Genomic DNA, 25,479 nt, shown 5'->3' with positions numbered 1-25,479 from the left:
AAGAAAGTGAAAGAAGATCCAGCAAAAAAAAGAAAAATGAAGGAAAAATACGTCAAAATGGCAAAGCAGAAAAACTGCCTATATAAACTAAACAGTGACCTGACTGATTGCTATGGCGACCTTCTCAATTTTTTAGATTTTCCCCCCCTCTTACAATTTTGGATAAAGTTTCCCCATTATCTTTTTATATCTCTGCAAAAACCAGCACTGAAAGTCTCCAGATAACTTGCATTTTTCGCCTTCAGAATATGCAAAACCCAAATCCATGGCCCTGTGTGGGCTCCCTGTGTCGGTGCCAGAAACTAACATTAATAGAAGGGATCGCATGTGATTCCCTTCCACCTCCTCCAATTTACTGACCACGAATATATACACGAACTCTTCCTATTTTCTCAGTCTGAAATACAGAAGTGAATGAACTTATCTGCTGATGGGATCATCACATGTAGCCTCTGACAGTTGTATCTGTTCTTTGTGGTTTATGGATATCAGTACTCGACACATATCTGTGCAGGGTCCATGGCGCTGGAATCTCTTCCTGGCTTATACAAGTCACAAGCAATAGGAGAGAAGGACGCTACATATAGATGGCCATACACCAAAAGTCAGCCGTACTGGCTATGTATAGGGATCTTCAGAGGGCCAGTGGAAAATGTTGGAGAAAAAAGGAAAATTCAAAAGACTCCTACTCTTTGTTCCTACAGAACACAAGCCCCTGCCAGACCCTTCTAATTTCATACTTTCCGTTGATAAACGCACACATGGCAGAGCATAAATGGCTGGGTTTGGGAGGAATAGCTAGAAGAATCATCATCTGACAGCTTAAAAGTATGGCCAGCTTTAGTATGCTTTGCAAGGGCTATAACCTTCCTTTTAGGGCACAGTCAGAGAACCATATACCACGGACGACGATCGCATTGTAATGCTCGGACTGGCTGGCGGCTCTCTTGACCCAAGCGTGACAGCATGTATTTCTATGCAGCTGTCACGCTCTGGTCAGGAGAGCCGCCAGCCAGTCCATACACTGTGATGCGATCGACGTCCGGTTCTACGGCAGCTTAACCTATCCATTAGGGTTTAACAAATGAATATATATAAATAAAGGGTTGGTCCACTACTTGGACAAGCCCCTTCTTAATATTCCACAGTATAAAATTAAAATAAGAGACACTCAGCTCCCACACAGGCACCATTCCAGTGATGTTGGTGCCACTTTCCTCAAGGATTGCGTGACGTTGGCTGCAGTGCTCACGTGGCATAAGGCCGGCCTCACTCAGCGTAGAGGAATACGGTCTGTTTTTTACGGCCGTAATATGCAGAAATGTTCCCAAAATAGTGATCCGTATGTCATCCGTAGGCAGGGTGTGGCAGCGTATTTTGCGCATGTCATCCTCCGTATGTAATCCGTATGGCATCCGTACTGCGATATTTTCTCGCAGGCTTGCAAAACCGACATCTAATGGATTTATGGGCTCAAATGTTCGTTAAAACATACATATATATATATATATATATATATATATATATATATATATATATATATATATATATACACATACTGTATTTATATTTAATTCAGCGCGAGAAAGCACAAAAGCCGGTAATTCAATTGCCGGCTTTTGCTATCTCCTTCCCAAACCCGACAGGATATGAGACATGGTTTACATACAGTAAACCATCTCATATCCCTTTTTTTTTGCATATTCTACACTACTGTTAGTAGTGTGTATGTGCAAAATTTGGGCGCTCTAGCTATTAAATTAAAGGGTTACATCGCGGAAAAAATTGGCGTGGGCTCCCGGGCAATTTTCTCCGCCAGAGTGGTAAAGCCAGTGACTGAGGGCAGATATTAATAGCCTAGAGAGGGTCCATGGTTATTGCCCCCCCCCCCCTGGCTAAAAACATCTGCCCCCAGCCACCCCAGAAAAGGCACATCTGGAAGATGCGCCTATTCTGGCACTTGGCCACTCTCTTCCCACTCCCGTGTAGCGGTGGGATATGGGGTAATGAAGGGTTAATGTCACCTTGCTATTGTCAGGTGACATTAAGCCAGATTAATAATGGAGAGGGGTCAATTATGACACCTATCCATTAATCCAATAGTACGAAATGGTTAATAAAACACACACACACGCACATTATTACAAAGTACTTTAATGAAATAAAGACACAGGGTCTTGTAATATTTTAATATTCTCTTAATCCACCTGAAGACCCTCGTTCTGTAAAAAAGGAAAAATAAAAAATCAACAATATCCCATACCTTCCGTCGTTCTGGCACGTCTCACGATGTAAATCCATCTGAAGGGGTTAAATCATTTTACACCCAGGAGCTCTGCTAATGCAGTTGTGCTCTTGATGTAAAACCCCGGAGAATGAATGGAAAGCAGGGGAATGTCCTGTAGTTACCTTGAGTTGCGGTGATGCGCCCTCTGCTGGATGTCCTCATATGAACCTATTCTATGTGTACACATTTATTCTACCTACTCTATTCTGTCAGTGTGATTTTACTGTACACCGCACTGAATTGCCAGCTTTTCGAGAGAACACCGCTGCGTATTGCATACGGTACAATGATTCTCTATGGCCCAGCTCCTATTTTACTGAAAATTACGGATTACACACGGACCATGCGTGTGACTTGTGAGAAATACGCACCGGTGTTATAGAGAAAAGCCGGCAATTCAATGCGGTGTACATTAAAATCACACTGACAGAATAGAATAGAATAGGTAGAATAAATGTGTACACATAGGATATATATATTATATATTATATATATATATATATATATATATATACACACACACATACACATACAGTGCCTACAAGTAGTATTCAACCCCCTGCAGATTTAGCAGGTTTAATAAGATGCAAATAAGTTAGAGCCTTCAAACTTCAAACAAGAGCAGGATTTATTAACAGATGCATAAATCTTACAAACCAAAAAGTTTTGTTGCTCAGTTAAATTTTTATAAATTTTAAACATAAAAGTGTGGGCCAATTATTATTCAACCCCTAGGTTTAATATTTTGTGGAATAACCTTTGTTTGCAATTACAGCTAATAATCGTCTTTTATAAGACCTGATCAGGCCGGCACAGGTCTCTGGAGTTATCTTGGCCCACTCCTCCATGCAGATCTTCTCCAAGTTATCTAGGTTCTTTGGGTGTCTCATGTGGACTTTAATCTTGAGCTCCTTCCATAAGTTTTCAATTGGGTTAAGGTCAGGAGACTGACTAGGCCACTGCAACACCTTGATTTTTTGCCTCTTGAACCAGGCCTTGGTTTTCTTGGCTGTGTGCTTTGGGTCGTTGTCTTGTTGGAAGATGAAATGACGACCCATCTTAAGATCCTTGATGGAGGAGCGGAGGTTCTTGGCCAAAATCTCCAGGTAGGCCATGCTATCCATCTTCCCATGGATGCGGACCAGATGGCCAGGCCCCTTGGCTGAGAAACAGCCCCACAGCATGATGCTGCCACCACCATGCTTGACTATAGGGATGGTATTCTTGGGGTCGTATGCAGTGCCATCCAGTCTCCAAACGTCACGTGTGTGGTTGGCACCAAAGATCTCGATCTTGGTCTCATCAGACCAGAGAACCTTGAACCAGTCAGTCTCAGAGTCCTCCAAGTGATCATGAGCAAACTGTAGACGAGCCTTGACATGACGCTTTGAAAGTAAAGGTACCTTACGGGCTCGTCTGGAACGGAGACCATTGTGGTGGAGTACGTTACTTATGGTATTGACTGAAACCAATGTCCCCACTGCCATGAGATTTTCCCGGAGCTCCTTCCTTGTTGTCCTTGGGTTAGCCTTGACTCTTCGGACAAGCCTGGCCTCGGCACGGGAGGAAACTTTCAAAGGCTGTCCAGGCCGTGGAAGGCTAACAGTAGTTCCATAAGCCTTCCACTTCCGGATGATGCTCCCAACAGTGGAGACAGGTAGGCCCAACTCCTTGGAAAGGGTTTTGTACCCCTTGCCAGCCTTGTGACCCTCCACGATCTTGTCTCTGATGGCCTTGGAATGCTCCTTTGTCTTTCCCATGTTGACCATGTTTGAGTGCTGTTCACAAGTTTGGGGAGGGTCTTAAATAGTCAGAAAAGGCTGGAAAAAGAGATAATTAATCCAAACATGTGAAGCTCATTGTTCTTTGTGCCTGAACTACTTCTTAATACTTTAGGGGAACCAAACAGAATTCTGGTGGGTTGAGGGGTTGAATAATAAATGACCCTTTGAAAAGACTTTTCACAATTTAAAAAAAAAATAAACAAAGAAATAACATTCTTTTTTGCTGCAGTGCATTTCACACTTCCAGGCTGATCTACAGTCCAAATGTCACAATGCCAAGTTAATTCCAAATGTGTAAACCTGCGAAATCTGCAGGGGGTTGAATACTACTTGTAGGCACTGTACATATACACACACACACACACATATATATGTATACACACACACACAAACATATATATATATATATATATATATATATATATATATATATATATATATACACACTAGCTATTGAACCCGTTCTACGCCCGGGTGGCGAGCATTTATATTGGTATATGGTCTCCATCCTGGTATGTGTTGCTTCCATCCTGCGCCCTAATCTTGTCATGTGCTGCTACCATCTTGCGCCCCCATCCTGTCATGTGCAGCCCCCATCCTGTTTTGTGCCTCCATCTTGTGATGTGCTACTGTCTTCCTGAGCACTCATCCTGTCATGTGCTGCTGCCATCCTGCTCCCCCGTTCTGTCATGTGCTGCTCCCATCCTGCGCCCCCGTTCTGTCATGTGCTGCTCCCATCCTGAGCACCGATTCTGTCATGTGCTGCTGCCATCCTGCGCCCCCATTCTGTCTGTCTGCGCCCCCATTATTAATACAATACAATAGCAAGGTGACATTAACCCTTCATTACCCCATATCCCACCGCTACACGGGAGTGGGAAGAGAGAGGCTAAAGTGCCAGAAAAGGCGCATCTTGCAGATGTTTTTGTAGCCAGGGAGGGTCCTATAACCATGGTCCCTCTCTAGGCTATTAATATCTGCCCTCAGTCACTGGCTTTCCCACTCTGGCGGAGAAAATTGCACGGGAGCCCACGCCAATTTTTTCCGGGATTTAACCCTTTAATTTAATAGCTAGAGACCCCAAATTTTACACAGTGACACTTCTTACATTAGTAAAGAGGAATATGTAATAAATGAAGGGATATGAGATGGTTTACTGTATGTAAACCATGTCTCATATCATGTCGGGTTTGTGAAGGAGATAGGAAAAGCCGGCAATTGAATTACCGGCTTTTCTGCTATCTAGCACTGAATTAAATATATATGTGTATCTCACTGACATATATATACACTCACCGGCCACTTTATTAGGTACACCATGCTAGTAACGGGTTGGACCCCCTTTTGCCTTCAGAACTGCCTCAATTCTTCGTGGCATAGATTCAACAAGGTGCTGGAAGCATTCCTCAGAGATTTTGGTCCATATTGACATGATGGCATCACACAGTTGCCGCAGATTTGTCGGCTGCACATCCCAAAGATGCTCCATACAAGTCAGGATGGATCCATGCTTTCATGTTGTTTACGCCAAATTCTGACCCTACCATCCGAATGTCGCAGCAGAAATCGAGACTCATCAGACCAAGCAACGTTTTTCCAATCTTCTACTGTCCAATTTCGATGAGCTTGTACAAATTGTAGCCTCAGTTTCCTGTTCTTAGCTGAAAGGAGTGGTACCCGGTGTGGTCTTCTGCTGCTGTAGCCCATCTGCCTCAAAGTTTGACGCACTGTGCGTTCAGAGATGCTCTTAGGCCTACCTTGGTTGTAACGGGTGGCGATTTGAGTCACTGTTGCCTTTCTATCAGCTCGAACCAGTCTGCCCATTCTCCTCTGACCTCTGGCATCAACAAGGCATTTCCGCCCACAGAACTGCCGCTCACTGGATTTTTTTTCTTTTTCGGACCATTCTCTGTAAACCCTAGAGATGGTTGTGCGTGAAAATCCCAGTAGATCAGCAGTTTCTGAAATACTCAGACCAGCCCTTCTGGCACCAACAACCATGCCACGTTCAAAGGCACTCAAATCACCTTTCTTCCCCATACTGATGCTCGGTTTGAACTGCAGGAGATTGTCTTGACCATGTCTACATGCCTAAATGCACTGAGTTGCCGCCATGTGATTGGCTGATTAGAAATTAAGTGTTAACAAGAAGTTGGACAGGTGTACCTAATAAAGTGGCCGGTGAGTGTATATACTTATTCTATGTGTAGACATTTATTCTACCTATTCTATTCTGTCAGTGTGATTTTACTGTACACCGCACTGAATTGACGGCTTTTCTATAGAACACCGGTGCGTATTTCTCGCAAGTCACACGCATGGTCCGTGTGTAATCCGTAATTTTCTCGCCCCCATAGACTTTCATTGGCGGATTTTTTGCACAATACGCTGACAAACGCAGCATGCTGCGATTTTCTACGGCCGTACAAGACCGTATAATACGGATACGTTATAAGGCAGATAGGAGCTGCCCCATAGAGAATCATTGGGCCGTGTGCAATGCGTATTTTCTGGACGTATTTTCTGCGCTCATACGTCCGTAAAACTCGCTAGTGTGACGCCGGCCTTACAAAAACAGGTGCGGAAAAATCCGCAGACATCCGACCTACGTGTGCACATACCCTCAGGCCATTGCCATTTTGACATGAGCAGGATACAGGTGCATTATAGTAACAAGTCCAGCCTAAACATGAGTGCTAGGTTATGCTCACACTGTGCCATTTTCTGAGCAGCTGCTAGAAATGTCAGAAGAAAGGCTCATGAAACACTGAAAAGAATCTACCTCTTCAGTTCTATGTAGAAATTACTTGCTGTGCATATGTCCAATCATTTGGGCATCTATTAACTGCCTCAGGCTTTGAACGATGCCAGGTTAAAGAAAGGCGCATGCCACTTCTTTGAAGTAGCTACTGACGGAAAACGCTTCAAACTAGGCATTGGCCAATCAAAAGACTGCAAAAAAGCAGACTGTCTTCCTGAAGCATTTTCATTGGCATGTTTTCTGTTTTTTTGTTTGTTTTTTTTATACAGCAAGCAGCATCCCATTAGAAGCCCCCAAAGAATGAACATGTTACTTTTTTAACTGCTTCCTGGCTTTCAAAGCCTTAAAGGGAGCCTGTCAGCAGGATTTTGTGCAGTAACCTACAGACAGAGTCAGGTCGGCGCTGTTATACTGATTACAATGATACCTGGTGATAAAATCCGTCTTGTGGTTGTTGTTGTTTAATCTTTATTTTCAGTTTTGCGTTAATCATATCCTCGTGCTTCGGGGCGGCCTGTGGGGGTCCTCATGTGGTGCTCTGCTTACATATGCATCTGTATGGCTTGTGACAGGTCACTGGCCCCTATTTTACATACTGTATATCTTATTGTTTTGAAAACTCAAAAATGCTGAACAGAATGATCATGTTAATTTCTATGTAAAAACAACTTGCTGTGCATATGTAAAGGCCTTTGAACATCTTTTAACAAGTTCAGATTTCTAAAAACACCAAGCTGTTAAAAAAAAAGACATCCATTCTTCTGGTGTTTTCTGCCCTGTACCTTATAATGAAAGTTAATGGGAAAGCTCAAAACATCCTGTGACGTATCGATCACTAAGCGGGTTGGGGGAACACTCATGGCAGCGATATTCAAACATACAGCAACCGGTTCTTCATTTAAGTAAGTTTAGTTCTGGTTTATTACACCATCATAAACCACTGCAGGCCATATTTGTCAATTTCCACTCCGGTTATGTACGCACAGTTCAATCACTGACACCCGGCAGTGCACACAATTCCCCATGCTATGGGTTACCTTCTTAACAGACGGGCTTTATATTGGTCCTGTCACTAGTCCAGACCCTCAGTAGCTTTCTGGACTTTGAGGAACTCCAGCCAACTCCAGACTCACACATGGCCTTTTCTCTCCCCATCTCTCTTGTAACCAGGAGCATCTAGGACCTTTCTGAGCTCACAGGAACACCCCCCCTGGAAGGTATGTGGTTAACCATACCTGCCCATCATTTTCTGGTTAACCCTTAAATCCAGCCCTTTTCAAATATACCAGTTTGTGGGAAACCAAGACCTAGAAACCTGTCCTGATTCAGATTGCAGCAAACCTCTGTCTGTGCGATACATACCTGTCTCTCACGATACAACTAGTTGGTACATCACAATACCCAGAAGACGACCCGATGTTTTTTGCATTTTGCTATAAGTTTTGCTTAGTAGTTTCTTCATTATTCAATGGAGTAAAAAAAAACAACTGTAAAAAAGAAGTCATAAAAATCATAGGAAGACCTTCCAAGAAACACTGGTGGCTAATACCATCAGAAAAATGCTTAGGAAGCAATTCAAGAATCTCCAGTTTCTTGAAGCACATGCAGCCAAAAAAAACAAAACAAACTCATCAGTTTTCCAGAGTATCAAAGATGTCATATGCACATAGGCACTGGCTGTGTGCACGTAGAGTTTTTCACAGAGTTTATTGAGCAAAACCTCAGCGGCAAATCCAAATTTTTGTGGCGTTTTGAGTAGGATTTGGAGAGTTTCTGCTCCAAAAAGACTCCATGTGCCCATAGCCACTGAGTGCAGACTTCAAATCCTCCTCCAAATCACAAATCTCTTCAAAAGTTTGAGTTTTTGCTCAGTTTCCTCTAAAATAAAAATCAGCAAAAGTGAATTCGTCGGGCACATAGCCACGTTTGGAGTTTTAGCAATTTTTTCATTTTTTAATTTTTTGTTTAAAGTGGATCCACTTCAAGAAAAAAGTTAGTAATCACTTTCCCTAAACATAAGACTACACAGTGCAGTTTTGACACACTGACGTTTTTGGACTGTATCAAAACTGCACTGTGTAGCCTTACCTTATAGGCTAGAAACTGACAGCATTATGAGGTGCCCATATAAATTAGATAACCTTCAGCCAAATGTTCATTTGGAGCCAAGCTCTTTCTCCCAATTCCACCATTAACATGAATGCTTAGTGCAGCGTACATTGTTGACAGTCACACTACTGTAAAATTAGTGGGTTTTAACAACTTTTCCAATGTGTATCGTAGTCTATAGGGATTTATCATGCTGTCAGTTCGCATCGTTAGGTCACGGTAGATTCAGGTCTAATTACCCGAACCCAACACCCTCATATACATATACATACCTCTCAACTTTTGAAGAAGGCAAAGAGGGACAAAGGTTGCAGTGTGCGCAGCGGCAATTTAGGCCACGCCCTGACCACACCCATTTCACAACTAGTCACACCCACATCCATGCCCCAACCACATCCATTTAGCACTGCTGATCACACTGTTTCATAAACAATAATTCTAAACAGAAAAAAAAATGGCCACACAGTGCTCCATACTGTATAATGGCCACACATGATGCTCATTATTGTATAATGGCCACACATGATGCTCCATACTGTATAATGGCCTCCCATGATGCTCAAGACTGTATAATGGCCACACATGATGCTCAATAATGTATAATGGCCACACATGATGCTCCATACTGTATAATGGCCTCACATGATGCTCCATACAGTATAATGGGCCCACATGATGAACCATACTGTATAATGGCCACACATGATGCTCCATACTGTATAATGGGCTCACATAATGCTCCATACAGTATAATGGGCCCACATGATGCTGCATACTGCATAATGGCCTCACATGATGCTGTGTATGAGTCACCCGCCTGGGCAGTGGGGTACTCGGTACCGGGTCCGGTCGCACTTAAAGGGGATGTCACAGTGGCTGCTACCCGGTCCGTGGCCCTGGGCGCTCACTTTAAAAGGGGATAGGTCTTTAAAGGGTATTTGGAAATAAAGTCTATTTGTGACGCCACCTGTGGTTCTCGGTCAGAGGGGACTGACGCTGCTTAAAGGGGTCCTCTGGGGTGATGTTGTTGCAGCAAGATGGTAATGCTCCCCACAAGTGAAGCGAGGTCCCTAGGGCTCCCAAGGTGTTTGAGCAAGGATGGTGTATGCCGGCAAATAAGTGGAGGACACAGGGTTGTAAAGTCTTTACCTTGTTTACTAGCAGTAGCAGTCCACAGTCCAGGGTACCAGAAACAGGTGATGGTATGGTTCGGCCGGCCTGGAGGCAATAGTGAATCCCTCTCCCAGGTGAGGTCCATAGGCCTTACAACTCAAGCTAGTGTGCGAGGTCCCTGCTGCCTGTAGCTTGCTGGCAAAGTCCTCTCCCTCCTACCCGGAGACAGGTTCATGTATGGTTGGCAGTTTGAGCTGTTTTATAGGGTCTCTATCACGACCCGGGTTCTTCAGGTGCTGCTTCGCCTCCAGGCGTGGTGTGGGCAAATAACAGACAGTCCTATGACCTCCAGTTCTGCTATGTGTCCTTAAGTACAACACAGCCTTGGGCTCCCAGGGCCCGGTTCCTGCGCTTCGGCTCTGAAGGTGCCCGGTCACAGTTCCCCTCTGAGCCCCTTGCTTTCTCCACTGTGCTCCTTTCCTCAATAGCTCACCACTTTCAACCCCTCAGGTTCACTTCCTTTCCCTAGAGCTGCAGCTCAGTCCTGGCTGTACTGCTCTGCCGTCTGCTCTCTGTTCCAGACTTCCTTCTCTGTCCACTGTCTCTCACCAACTGCCTAACTCCTCCTCCAGACCAGAACACTTAAAGCTGGGGAAGCTCCCCTGAATCCGGGTCCTAAGCTCCCCCTTCTGGCCTGGATTCGGAATGTGTTGAATGTGAGTGCGTTACCTGGTAAAGAGGATCTTTCTTGCCTCCAAGCATGATATCACCCTCCCCGAAAGAAAGGCAACATCATTGTAACAGCCGGTTACCTGGGGTGTTACACGTACAGTATAATGGCCCCACATTATGCTGCGTACAGTATAATGGGCCCACATGATGCTGCATACAGTATAATGGCCTCACATGATGCTCCATACTGTATAATGGCCTCACATGATGCTTTGTACAGTATAATTGCCAACATGATGCTGTGTACTGTATAATGGCCCCACATGATGTTGCTTACAGTATAATGGCCCCACATAGTTACCCCACCCCCATCATTGCTCTCACACCCCCATCATTGCCTTCACCATCACCACACTCACACCTAGAGACACACCTCTCACCGCGCTCCCTCGCAGCAGCTTCCTCTCCCGTGGATCCATTGACAATTCTTTTGCTTTCCCCATGATCCAAAAATGTCAGTGGCTGCATGAAAGATGCGAGAGTCTGTCTGGATCCCAGAAACTCACACAGCTTTTATGCGCACACACGGATTACAAGCAAACAGGTCTCAGGTGAGGATGTTACCTTTAGTAGCCATTCAAACCCATTTGTGTCAACTTCTGTGCATGTTATCAGGCCAAAATCACCAGGGTATGTGAACTTTTTATCAGGGTCATTTGGATGTTTTGGGTTGTCATTATGATTTAAAAAAAGAAAGCACAGTAGTTTGACAATAAATGGCTTCACCCAACCACTAACCATGAGTGGAGAAAAAGTTTTGGTGTATCTATATATATAATTGTCTAAGGGGTACTTCCGTCTTTCTGTCCTCAACTTCCGTAACAGAAATCCCGCGTCGCTGATTGGTCTCGCCAGCTGCCTGTCATGGCTGCCGCGACCAATCAGCAATGGGCACAGTCCGATTAGTCCCTCCCTACTCCCCTACAGTCAGTGCCCGGCGCCCGCTCCATACTCCCCGCAGTCACGGCTCACACAGGGTTAATGCCAGCGGTAACGGACCGCGTTATGCCGCGGGTAACTCACTCCGTTACCGCCGCTATTAACCCTGTGTCACCAAGCTTTTACTATTGAGGCTGCCTATGCAGCCTCAATAGTAAAAACATCTAATGTTAAAAATAATAATAAAAAAATAACAAATCATTATATACTCACCTTCCGCCGCCTTTCCGACGCTCCGGTGACCGGTCCATGCAAGCGGCAGGTTCCGGTGCTAAGGTTGGTGTGCGACAAGGACCTGCCATGACGTCACGGTCATGTGACCGTGAAGTCATCACAGGCCCTGCGCGAGAAGGACCTGCCGTGACGTCACAGTCATGTGACCGCGACGTCATCACACCCTCGGACCGGAAGCTGCAGCCTGAACCGAACACAGGCGACAGAACTACAAGGGGCCCCTCGGACCTCGGAAGGTGAGTATATGTTTATTTTTTAACCTGTGACATACGTGGCTGGGCAATATACTACGTGGCTGGGCAATATACTACGTGGCTCTGTGCTGTATACTACGTCACTGGGCAATATGCTACGTGGCTGGGCAATATACTACGTGGCTCTGTGCTGTATACTACGTCGCTGTGCAATATACTACGTGGCTCTGTGCTGTATACTACGTCACTGGGCAATATACTACGTGACTGGGCAATATACTACGTGGCTGGGCAATATACTACGTGGCTGGGCAATATACTACATAACTGGGCAATATACTACGTCACTGGGCAATATACTACGTCACTGGGCAATATACTACGTGGACATGCATATTCTAGAATACCCGATGCGTTAGAATCGGGCCACCATCTAGTCATTCATATTCTCTGAAAAAAGGCCAAGAAAGCAAAAATTCTGCCGGGGTATGTAAACTTTTGAGCACAACTGTATATAGCTTTCTCATGGAGTAAAAATACACAAGAAATGTAGGTATCTAAACAATCTTCACTGCCCACAAACTGCCGGACATAAATATAAGAGTATATTAGGAAGTTAGGGCATGTCACTGCTGTGTTATACGATACGCATCTATCAAAACTAAATGTTCTTTATTAATAGAAGTAGAAGTCCAAACAGAGTGCCTGATAGACAGCACCAACGTTGCAAACCTGACTTTTTTTTTCAGAACAGCTTATCAAAAAATTACAGATAGATGTGAAACCATAATAAATCATTGCGATCCAGGTCTACAGCCCATAATTCTGATATGGAGACGTCTGCTGCATTCACTGTAAATGGTAAAATGATGATAGTTACAGTCAAGATATTTTCTTCAGCGTAAAAGAAAAAAAAAAAAACGCTTTCAATTTGTTTTTACGGACAGGGGAAAAAAAGTGTCATATTCTTACAGACTATCCTGTAATTTTTAGAATGTCTAAACGTTCGGAGAATCAAACTGAACCATGTATGGCACTCTAATAAGAGCCTTATAAATAACTAGATGGTGGCCCGATTCTAACGCATCGGGTATTCTAGAATATGTATGTATATAGCAGCCACATAGTATATAGCACAGGCCACGTAGTATATAGGAGCTATGTAGTATATAGCAGACAAATAGTACGTGGCCTGTGCTATATACTATGTGGCTGCTATATTCATACATACATACATATTGTAGAATACCCGATGCGTTAATACAGGCCATGCAATATGTAACAGTGGCCACGCAGTATATAACACAGCTCAAACAGTATATAACACAGCCCACGTAGTATACAGCAGTGTGGGCACCATATCCCTGTTTAAAAAAATAATTAAAGGGAACCTGTCACCTGAATTTGGCGGGACAGGTTTGCGGTCATATGGGCGGGGTTTTCGGGTGTTTGATTCACCCTTTCCTTACCCGCTGGCTGCATGCTGGCCGCAATATTGGATTGAAGTTCATGCTGTGTCCTCCGTAGTACACGCCTGCGCAAGGCAATCTACCGCTGGCATTAACCCTGTGTTAGCGGTGATCGGAGGGGAGTATGCGGGTGCCGGGCACTGACTGCAGGGGAGTAGGGAGGGACTAATCGGACTGTGGCCATCGCTGATTGGTCGCGGCAGCCGTGACAGGCAGCTGGCGAGACCAATCAGCGACGCGAGATTTCCGTTACGGAAGTTGAGGACAGAAAGACGGAAGTAGACAATTATATATATAGAAGTGCAAGAAAATGAGGTGAAGACAGCGGAGCCATGTAAGGGGCTGAGGGTCTTGTCTGTGAGTAGGGTGTATCCTCCTAGTTAGGCCACGTCCCACCTTCAGTATTTGGTCAGTATTTTACCTCAGTATTTGTAAGCCAAAATCAGGAGTGGAACAATCAGAGGAGAAGTGTCATAGAAACACGTCACCACTTCTGTATTTTTCTCCCTGGTTTTGGCTTACAAATACTGAGGTAAAATACTCACCAAATACTGAAGGAGTGAACGTGGTGTAAATAGACCATACAGGGGGTCATGTATAACTGCAATCGGGTCAGTGCAATAAGAAAAATGTTTTGCATGAAATATTTGACTTATGTGAACAAGAGTGGTATATAAGGGTGTAAATTTCTCTAAGAAACTTTTGTGTGCAGTGTTGGAGATCACGTAGGCCAGCGTCCCGCCCAGTCCTAATATACAACCACAACACTGTCTGCTTCTTTCCTTTCTGTGGGCTCCATTTGGACAAGTGACGACCAATGTTACAGATGTGTTATGTACGAGTCCAAATCAAAGCATCGTACAGAAGTTTACTATAAGTCTGGTGTGTTACTTATGGCACACTGACATGTTAGGTGGAGGCTGCTGCTCACCTGTCCGATCACCTGCTGCTCCCTCTTCTGGTAGTTATGTCTATGCAGCTCCTTCTTCACACAGTTAGATTCTGGCAAGTGTCCTCAGCTCCTGTCTGGCACCTCCTTCAGTGACTTCACTACAGTCTTATGACTGCTGACTGTTTACTTGCAGCTGCTGTCATTTGTTCTAGCTTGTTCCAAAGGCTGCTGGGATTTGTAGTTTCACAGACTATTTTGCTGCATTTTGATTTTCAACATTTTTCACCACCCATTCATGTCAATGGGTGAAAAATGCTGAAAAAAATGAAAGAAATTACATGCTCTGTTGTGCAAAAAACTATGCAAAGCACAAAATACTGATGATAAAACTAACAAGGAGATTTCTGAAATCTTATAGACTTTGAATGTACTGTAAAAAAACAGCTGAAAATTTGCATAAAAAATGCATAAAAAACACCTAGTGTGAACTTACCCTAAGAAACGTGCTGCTAAACAGCTGATTTTGCTTGGTTTCTGTTGTGTTTTTTGCTGCATTTTTGCTCCGTATTGTGTGCATTTTTGTCTTGTTTTGCTTTGTCTTGTCTCTTGTGCATGCTGTAAAGTTTAGTGCCAAAACAAAATCTGATTCTAGTTCATCAGGTTTTGACACAAAAAAGCAGTAAAACCTGATACCTGTATTTTTTCAGTGTTTTTTCACCACCCATTACTTTCAATGGGTGAAAAACGCTGAAAAAACGTTGAAAGAAGTGACAACCCAAGGTTTTGCACAAAGTACTGAGGACGCAAAAACCAAGCTGTGTGCATGGCATTTCTGAAATCTCATAGACATAGCTGGTACTATAAAACACAGCTAGAGTTAGCATTAAAAAAACGCTGAAAAAAATGCACCAAAAACACAAAGGTGTGAATATAATAGGAAACTGTATTTGACCATGTGCATTTTAAAATGTTGATATATTACAGCACGTTGTGTTTCTGCTGCATTTTTTTTAGTGCAGATTTGTCACAAAACCTGAAGGGATTCCTGATAGCAGCAAAATGAATGAGAATCCTGAAGTCTCACGCACACATTGCTTATTTGTGACTTGTAGATATAGATCTGCAGCGTGTCAATTCTTTCAGTGTTTTTGCTGCAGATTTCACCCGTACTAATGAGAGGGGAAAAATCTGCACCAAAAATGCAAATAAAAAATGAAGCAAAAACTTGTTTTTCCACTGCGAATTTCCTGCCAAGAGATGCAGAAATTTCAGCACCAAATACATAAAAATGTGTGCACATACTCTACTAAAGATGCCACATAGAGGTAAAGTACAGGCGCACGGACGGCATACGTAATTTTCATGGATGAAAATCGGAGAATTCCTCATTTGCTTGTCTGACCCCTGACAAACATTGAAGAACAGATGTTGGCAAATTGTATTTCATTTCCAGGAACTGGTGCCACTGTTTTAGCATTTTGGGAAACAATTATGGAAAGTATAGAAAACTGTAGCCCCAGAGGAGCCATGAAAGAAGTGACCCATTAGGGTATGTTTCCACGGTCAGTATTGGCTGCAGATTGGTCGCTGCATACAGCTGCCGGGTCCAATCCGCAGTGTCCAGATGTTACAGCCTAGTGGAGAGGATTTTATGAAATCCCGTCTCCACTATGCATGCAGGGACGCCTCCAGCTTCCCTGCGTAAATGGACATGCGGCGCGTCTTTTTAGACCTCAGCATGTCTATTTATCTTGTGGAGACGCTCAGTCTCCGCAAGATAAATATCACCCTCAACACAAAACTCACAAAGATTGTTAACATACACTTGTGGCCGAGAGCAAAAAATTATTATGTCTCTCCCAATGTTCCTGTCCACACTTGTGGGACAGTATAGGATACTCCCCAGTATATAAGAAACCAAAGAACGGAGTATATAAATCCCAATACGCATTTTACCTTAAAAATATATATAATTTTTATTAATCAAATAGTATCTCTCAAATGAGTCAACAATAATAATACAAGTACATCTATCACAGGATAAGTGAAGGAGGAAACAAATGATAGTGGCGGAGCAGGCAGAGAACCTATCACATCACATGGGCTGCTGGCTTGAGGTCCATAGTTAAGGGACACTATATAGCAGTTGCGCTAATCATCATAACTGAATCACTGGTTAAAGTGCAATAGTGCAAAGCTACATCAACAATTAAAGTGCCACAATACCAAATAGGCTGAACAACTCGTGCCATCTATAGCAGCTTACCCATCTAGTCCGGATGTCTCACCCTGCTCCACACGTGGCGTGCTTTGTTGTGGGTCATGTTGGCAGGCGATTATTGTATTTGGTGGAAAAATTGTAGTGGGTCGTTGTGCATCGAAAAGATGGTAACCTCCTATCAGTTTTAGAATTTGGGTAATTGCCTGGTGGAGTTTGGGGTTCTTTATGGTGGGATCCATGGGAGTCGGTGGTTCGGAGTGGTTTTTCAGCAGTAGAAGTACCCCCAAGACTGTGGTCGCGCCTTGGGCTAATGCTGGACTGTTATTCGATTTTGTCTCCGCCCGATTCTTGGAGCTCCAAGAACGTCTTAGCTCAAGTTATTTATTATCAGTTATGTTTTGTTATACTAAAGGCAAATGTGGCCAAATTAAATCCAAAAACGGTATTACGTCTGTTTATTTGGGAAATCCGAGGGGGAAAAGGTGGCTGGGGTGGTTTGGGAATGAAAACGGGAACTAAATAAGGAGCAGCTTCTACAATTCTGCAGTCAAGTATTTTAGCTACTTGTATATTGGCAGAAAGAGTGCTTTATATGAATGAGAATCCTAAACTAAAACTTATTACTACTTATATGGAGCATAAATTAAATCTTAGATTTCCAGATGGCAACATGTGAGGATTTGAGGGGTTATTTAGATTTCTGCCTTTCTTGGCCAAGATGGGAATGTCACGGGTTCCTTCTCCGGTATCACACAATCAACAGAGCAAGAGAATAGTGAACAATCCCAAGACCTTTATTTAGGCAAAACACGAAAGGTCCATATATACGATCCATCACACAAAGGATTAAATATTCCAGAACACGAATGCAGTTCAGTTACCGAATAAAAGTCCAACAATTCAGCACAGAAGATAACAGTCCATATTCCCTTCTTTCTCTCTGATATGCTCTTCACATCCAGGTTCCACACAAGACTGGTCTCTGTGTCTCACCTCCCTGATATTTACAAGTCTCCCCCCTCATTCACAGGCCAGGAGGGGGAAGGTCTCAGGGGCTCATTGTTTCAACAAGCTAGGTCAACATGTCATTAGCATATTAGCAAACAACATTATTCACTGACCCTGTGGAGAGATAACAATACAGAACTGTGGGGAGAATATCAGATGGCAAATAACAACTCATCCTACAAGATACAGTAACACCATGATAATCAGTAAAACAGAAGTATACACAAAAATGATACCCACATAGCATATCACACCATCACAGGGAATAACTGCTGCTAGGCCCTAGATTAATAAAACAACTCAAAATCCAAATAGAAAACAGAAGCAAATGCCAGAAGGTAAAATACAACAATTTTATTATCACAAAAAACTAAAATGGTACACAACCAAGTAAAAGATGGAGATGCAGTACAAATAAGACTACCCAATCACATAGTACACCCACAGGTAATAGATATAAAAAAATGAGCAACTTGTTCCTCAGATACTCTCTACATATCCAATCATGGCCTTTTTATGATAAATAGATTAAGCTACATTTCAAGCTAAAATAATATCTAATGATATGTGCATATTTTTGCCAAAAGGATAATCAATATATAGTACACACTGATGTTCACTGCTATTTACTCAATTTATATGCAGATAGTGGTTCATGTGAAACCCCCATTGAAGAAGCTGCACGTGAAACGTGCGTCGGGGATCCGGACAGCCTAATCAGGTCGTACACCACTATTTTCATTTATATGTATATGTCATCTCATAGGATACCTATGGTAACTAGCACATTGGTGTGCTAGAGGCATTAACCCTTAGGGCATTGGGATAGCACAAGTAGGTGATATACCACTATCTGCATATAAATACATGCCCCCATACTTTGACTTCAAAGGGCGTTCAAGGTGCCTAAGTACACTGTTACACTCATGACTCATGTCAATGTGGCATTTTCTTTATATGATGGGACCTATGTATTGTATATCTAAAGCACTATGCACTTTACTTGGATTTGATTAATTGGGATTTACATTGAGTAAATAGCGGTGAACATCACTAAAGTTATCCATGTGGAATTGAGATGTAATATACTGACAGTCTATTATGAGCACTTAGATGACCTAGCACTTTATGTGTACTATATATTGATTATCCTTTTGGCAAAAATATGCATATATCATTAGATATTATTTTAGCTTGAAATGTAGCTTAATCTATTTATCATAAAAAGGCCATGATTGGATATGTAGAGAGTATCTGAGGAACAAGTTGCTCATTTTTTGATATCTATTTCCTGTGGGTGTACTATGTGATTGGGTAGTCTTATTTGTACTGCATCTCCATCTTTTACTTGGTTGTGTACCATTTTAGTTTTTTGTGATAATAAAATTGTTGTATTTTACCTTCTGGCATTTGCTTCTGTTTTCTATTTGGATTTTGTATGGTTTTGGGAAGCGCCTAAATTAAGCCTGTTGTTACATAGTTAGTAAGTAAGGCCGAAAAAAGACATTTGTCCATCCAGTTCAGCCTATATTCCATCATAATAAATCCCCAGATCTACGTCCTTCTACAGAACCTAATAATTGTATGATACAATATTGTTCTGCTCCAGGAAGACATCCAGGCCTCTCTTGAACCCCTCAACTGAGTTCGCCATCACCACCTCCTCAGGCAAGCAATTCTAGATTCTCACTGCCCTAACAGTAAAGAATCCTCTTCTATTTTGGTGGAAAAACCTTCTCTCCAGACGCAAAGAATGCCCCCTTGTGCCCGTCACCTTCCTTGGTATAAACAGATCCTCAGCGAGATATTTGTATTGTCCCCTTATATACTTATACATGATTATTAGATCGCCCCTCAGTCGTCTTTTTTCTAGACTAAATAATCCTAATTTCGCTAATCTATCTGGGTATTGTAGTTCTCCCATCCCCTTTATTAATTTTGTTGCCCTCCTTTGTACTCTCTCTAGTTCCATTATATCCTTCTTGAGCACTCTTGTTTATAGGAGTATCTAATAAAACAACTCTTTGTTCAACTTAATTTCCATGGCATATCTTCTCGGCACAGTGGAATTATCCATGTATCCCTTTTTACCATTTCATGACCGAGTTTGGAGCATTATTTCGCTTGAATCCATGCAAAGTGTATGCCTGCTTGGGTTTCATGACTTGAAAACTCCATATAGAGCCTTATATGAAGCACTGTGCAAAAGGTTTAGGCAGATGGGGAAAAATAAGCTGCAACCAAAGATTGTTTTCAGAAATAGGAGTGTTAATAGTTTATTCTTCTCAATTAATAAGATGCAAATTGAATGCACGAGAGAAATCTAAATAAAATCAATATTTGGTGTGACCGCCCTTTAACTTCAAAACAGCATTAGTTCTCCTAGATTCACTTGCATACAGTTTTTTCAAGGAACACAGTAAAGAGGTTGTTCCAAACATGCCACCATGGATCCATTCGATTCCACAAATTTTTAAAATGTCAGGGTTACTGGCATGTCGCAGCTTGAAGTGGCGGGGAACCTTTTAAGGGAAGCTATGTCATCAACAGTGAGGGCCGCCTTGATGTCCTTAACATGTTCCCTCATACGTATCTAAAATTCCCATGACGTAAGGCCTACATAAATTAAGCCACAGGGGCATGTGGCATAGTACACTACGAAATTGCTACTACATGAAATATATTCTCTAATGTGAAAGGTTTGTTTTCCATCACATGAGCAAAATGTATCCATTCCATGTTCTGACATTCCAAACAAGAACCGCATGGATAGCATTCCTGGCGTGGTTTCCCTGTATAAAAGGTAAGGGAGGATTGGACCACATAGTGGCTTTTAACTAATACGTTTTTTAATTTGTTACTCCTCCTTGCTGTTAGAAGTGATCTCTCGGGAACTAAATTGCCAATGACAGGTTCCGTCTTCAAGATAGACCAATGTTTATTCAAGATTTTTTCTAATGGTGCCCCACCGATTATTATAGGTGGAGATAAATCTAATTTGGTGGGACTCCTCTGATCCCCTCCTATGGCTGAACAAGAGCTGGCCAAGGTCGGAAGCTTTCACCTGCTGATATCCCCGTTTTATGCAATGTCTGCTGTATCCCCGTGCACTGAACCTATCCCGAAGGTCATTAGCCTGTTTCTCAAAATGCTCATCTGTAGAGCACAGGCACTTGATCTGTTAGAACTGACCTATAGAGATCGCCTGTATGGTTAACGGGCCGATGAGGCATGCAAAAGTGCATTAACCGATGTCTCTTTCCTAAATACATCGGTTTGAACTTTATCATCACTGGACACAACAATATGGATGTCTAAAAATTCAATCTGTTTTTTTGTATGGAACTTCTATGTAAGTTTGATTTTATAAATATTCTGGTTAAGTTGAATCATGAAATCACATAGGTAATCAGCAGACCACTGCCAGATGACCAGTACATCATCAATATAACAGTACCAACATTGTACCTGGGAGGCAGCGTTGGCACCATCCCTCTCCTAAAACTCAAGAAAGAGGTTTGCGTAGGATGGCGCACACGCTGCACCCATGGCGGTACCTCGTTTTTGCAGGAAAAAACGGTCTTTAACTCCTTAATGACCAGGGGTATTTCAGTTTTTGAATTTGTTTTTTTTCTCCCCTTCTTCCCAGAGCCATAACTTTTTTTTATTTTTTGGTCATGTCACGGTTCACAGGGAGGATACCCTTATCTTCCCCAGCACTCACACCAATTTGTCATGAACCGGGGTTGTTTGGTTGCCCCTGGTTCCTTTCTGAACGGGATTTATCTATATCCTACTTCGCAGTTCTGGTTTGGAACTTGCACCTCTCTGGTGACCCCCTTCCCCTCAGGTCAGACCGGGTACTGCACCTAGGATAATTAGTCACCAGAAAGGCTGCCTTACTTTGTATTGACTAATGGGCACACTGCAGCGAGGGCGATATAACTACTCCCACTCAGAAGGGAACAATAATTATCAATGCCACCGTCGCTACAAAGCCACAGGCCAAATCCGCTGCCACCAGCTCCGATTTCTTACTTAATAACGGGTCTGGAGTCAACACAGATTAGTAGCGTAATTCACTTCAGAGGACGTGACAGTTCGTTATAGAGCAAGGAAAGACAAGGCTAGTAATTTTATATATTTTACTCCAAATAGGTAGTCAGTGTTTACAGAAGTATAAAAAGATATTATAAAAGTAGATAAGTATTGTATGTACAGTAAATTACAAATAAAATGGGATTAAAGTTGAAAAAACACTTACATTTCATTCATATCATTTCATCTCATGGCTGACCGTGTGCTGTGGGGGAGGGGCACACATCTAGATGCATCACTCATCTATCTTGCAGCTAGACCCAGGACAAAGACTAGTGAAGACTGATGTCTCACTCACTTATCTCCCAGCCCAAAACCAAGGCACTCCCCCTGTGGTGACCTCACTCAGAGGCTGAATCCTCCCCTTTCTTAATGTTATGACAAACCATTTCTATACATAACTCGCTATATGAACCTCGTATATGCACAACACAATGATCAGGCTGTTCACCACATCAGGGGGGTTCTTTTAAGTAAAAACATGGTGTAGATATATGACCCGCTTATGGAGAAATCCGCTCCTTGCAACTCGTTGGGTTTACTTCCTAGCGATTTCAGTGAGCTATAGATCTCTCGGTGGACATCCGGAATAGATAATCCTTATATCTCTAGCCCTGATCGGTGCCAGTATACATAACTTTAAAAGAACAATAGTCCGATGCAGTTTGGGAATGGTTGTACCAATTTGAGCTAGTATTAGTAGCGAGGGGGGATGAGGGGTTTAGGGAGAGATGGGCTTTCGCAGCACAGAGCCATAAAAATTCCTCTTGCTGGCACACTGGTCTCCCATTACTACTATATAGCAGGGGGAAGGGAGTTGCCTGCAGGCTAAGAGAGCAGAAGAGCTTTCTGGGCAGAGTGAAGAGGGGGGGGGGGCGGAAAAGCCCACAGCGTGTGTCTGCAAGCCATGGACCTTTTAGGTATATACTCAAAACATGGCATATTCATATTATCGTGACAGGTCAATATGGCCATGTGAGGGCTTGTTTTTGCAGGACAAGTTGTACTTTTGAACGACACTATTTATTTTAACATTTCATGTACTGGAAACGGGTAAAAAGTACCAAGTGTGGTGAAATTGCAAAAAAAGTGCAATTCCACAATTGTTTTTTGTTTTGTTTTTTACCATGTTCACTAAATGCTTAAACTGACCTGCCATTATGAGTACACCTCATTCTACTTAATGTGCTTCTGATTAGGTGATCACCTGAATCAAATCTTATTTAACGAAGGAAAGTATAAAAAATTCTGCTGTGGTGTTCACAATCCTCTTGCAATAGGACAAGCTGGATGGCAAAACAAGTGCTAGTAATATCCCAAGTTATAGCAATGAAAAAATAACTTTTAACCATGCCTAAGGAGTTGAAAATAAATGTCTTGAGTGAGGAAAAGAAAGGCTCAATTCTGACTTTACTAGTAGAGGGACACAGTGAGCGTCATGTTGCTTCTATCCTTAAAATTTCTAAGATGGCAGTCCATTACAACAAGGTCAAGCAGCAGACATTGAGGCCAACAAAGCTACAGACTGGCAGAGGGTTAAAACGACTCTCCACTGACCGGGATGACCGTCATCTTATTCAAATGTCACTCAGCAGCCGCAGGATGACATCAAGTGACCTACAAAAGGAATGGCAAATGGCAGCTGGGGTGAAGTGCACAGCAAGAACAGTTCGTAACAGGCTCCTAGAGGCAGGGCTCAAGTCATGTAAAGCTAGAAAAAAGCCTTTCATCAATGAGAAGCAAAGGAGAGCCAGGCTGAAGTTTGCCAAAGACCATAAGGAATGGACCATAGAGGACTGGAGCTCTCTGATGAGTCTAATTTTCAGCTTTGCCCAACACCTGGTCTAATGGTGAGACCTGGAGAGGTGTACAAGCCACAGTGTCTTGCACCCACTGTGAAATTTGGTGGAGTATCGGTGATGATCTGGGAATGCTTCAGCGAGGCTAGAACTGGGCAGGCTAATCCTTGTGAAGAACGTATGCATCAAGCCGCATACAAGGTTATCCTGGAAAAAATAGAATTAGTCTTACCGGTAATTCGGTTTCTAGGAACCTTCCACTACAGTCACCTTGGAGGGTGTCTCCCCGCCCTAACGGGGGACAGGAAGCACAAGAAGGTTAAATAGCCTCCCCTTCCTGCCATCTCCAGTGTATTTTCTTGACACACAAGCATAAATAGATACCACCAAAGTGCAGGAATCATCCAATAGGAGTATCAGATAGGGAGGGAAATTAGTGCTGTCGTGGAAGGTTCCTAGAAACCGAATTACCGGTAAGACTAATTCTATTTTCTCCAGTCACCTTCCAGGACAGTCCCACTGGAGTAATACCAACACTGATTTCTTTAGGGAGGGAACACAGCTTGCAGAACTCGTCTGCCGAATGTTAGATCCCTGTCGAAACTCAGTCTATAATGTCTGGTGAAGGTATGCACAGAAGACCATGTAGCGGCTCTGCATATCTGCTCAGATGAAGCGTTCCCTCTTGCTGCCCATGATGTAGAGACCGACCTGGTAGAGTGAGCCTTCAGTGAAGCAGGAGGAGGAAGATCTTTTATCGAATATGCTAGACAAATGGCTTGTTTGATCCAGTGTGCAATTGTGCTTTTAGCTGCCTTCTTTCCTTTATTTTGGCCTGAAAACTGGATAAAAAGATTCTGGTCAATCCTCCAAGCCTTGGATTGTTCCAGGTAATGGAGGACCACTCTGCGAACATCCAGTGTTGAAATTTTCTTCCTTCGCATTAGAAGGATTTGGGCAAAATGAGGGCAACACAATATCTTGACACTTATGGAAGTCTGAGGCAATCTTGGGCATAAAGGAGGGGTCCAAACGCAAAACTATACCATCAGAGTTTATAGATAGGTAGGGTTCTTGTATTGACAAGGCCTGCAATTATCCTATGCGTCTAGCCGTGGTAATTGCCACCAGAAAAACCGCCTTGAGTGTTAGGGTTTTGAAAGATATTGAGGACAAGGGTTTGAAGGGAACCTGGGTTAGACTGTTGAGTACTAAATTTAGATCCCAGGGGGAAGCTGGATAGGGAGTCTAGGACGTATTCTGCTTGCGGAGGTCATGAATCGTTTGATCCAGCGGTGCCCGGCCAGGTCCTGGTCAAAAAAGGAACTAAGGGCAGAAATCTGAACCTTCAGAGTGCTTGGGGAAAGACCTAGCTCCAACCCCTTCTGGAGGAAGTCCAGGACCTGAGCTATGTTGGGATGGAAGGGATCAGGGACATTGGGAAGACACCAGGAAGAAATTTTTTTCCACACTTTGCCATAGATGGCATTCGTCACTGGTTTTCTGCTTTTTTGAAGAGTCTGGATTACCCTGGATTTAGCATGCTGGCTTCAGTAGCCAAGCCGCTAGGTTCAGTCTGTTTACGTCTGGGTAACGTAGGGGGCCCTGACAAAGGTCGGTCGTCTGGGGTAGAAATAAGGGACCTTCTAATGCCATGTCCCTCAACGTGCTGTACCAGCTGCGCCGTGGCCACATTGGAGCAATTAGGATCGCTGTGACCTGGTCCAACCGGATTTTCTGTAGCGTTTTCGCCAACATAGGGATAGGTGGGAAGGCGTAGGCCAAATTGAAATTCCATGGATGGGTGAAAGCATCTTCCCCCCGAGCTCCATAAGCAGG

General features: G+C 43.1%; 1 protein-coding gene across 3 annotated transcripts in view; it reads right to left on the bottom strand.

Annotated features, from left to right (window-relative positions):
- PLEKHB2 (pleckstrin homology domain containing B2) overlaps nucleotides 1–14,676 on the bottom strand; it is a 66,482-nt gene extending 51,806 nt beyond the window's left edge. The window contains exon 1 of one of the 3 annotated variants that reach the window (XM_077291104.1): nucleotides 14,554–14,676. The gene's annotated coding sequence lies outside the window, so the exon portion shown is untranslated. Of the gene's footprint in view, nucleotides 1–7,869; nucleotides 7,978–8,194; nucleotides 8,218–14,553 lie in introns of those variants that run through there. The other 2 variants (XM_077291106.1, XM_077291105.1) reach the window with 2 other exon arrangements.
- Nucleotides 14,677–25,479: the final 10,803 nt, after the last annotated feature.

This window comes from Ranitomeya variabilis, chromosome 2, assembly GCF_051348905.1.
Source record: "Ranitomeya variabilis isolate aRanVar5 chromosome 2, aRanVar5.hap1, whole genome shotgun sequence".
Lineage (NCBI taxonomy): Eukaryota > Metazoa > Chordata > Amphibia > Anura > Dendrobatidae > Ranitomeya > Ranitomeya variabilis.
This window is presented reverse-complemented; position numbering and strand designations above follow the sequence as displayed.